The following is a 410-nucleotide window of genomic DNA, read 5'->3' as shown; positions in this document are numbered from 1 at the left end:
ACTCTCAGTGAGTCTGTCTAGCGCAATGCACCAAACTCAGATCAAACTGTCCAACTAGGCAGTGCTGATCAGATGAGAAGCAAGATTCTGTTACTGCGCTGCCTATTTCTCACTTAAAATCGTTAAAGAAACATATTTTAGTGTACTTTTTATCTGTAATACGAGATCGTATGTGAGCGGAGAAGTCAAAACTGTGCAGCCAATGAGAGCAGCTCAACTTGCAGTACGTCTGCTGGCTTGCTGGCTCCATCTAACTGTCATGGCAATGGCCAAAACGCCAAGCTCAAGGTTTCAAAACGGTACCAATGGGTAACGTCACAATAGGTTCACACTTGCGTTAGCCTAGCGCCTACAGATCACCACTACTGGCTGTGCAAGCTCTGTTATTATGTTATTGACCTCTGGCTGTT

The sequence above is a fragment of the Morone saxatilis genome, unplaced genomic scaffold, assembly GCF_004916995.1.
Source record: "Morone saxatilis isolate NCDOM2014 unplaced genomic scaffold, NCSU_SB_2.0 Contig24, whole genome shotgun sequence".
Lineage (NCBI taxonomy): Eukaryota > Metazoa > Chordata > Actinopteri > Moronidae > Morone > Morone saxatilis.
Note: the sequence above shows the minus strand (reverse complement) of the source record.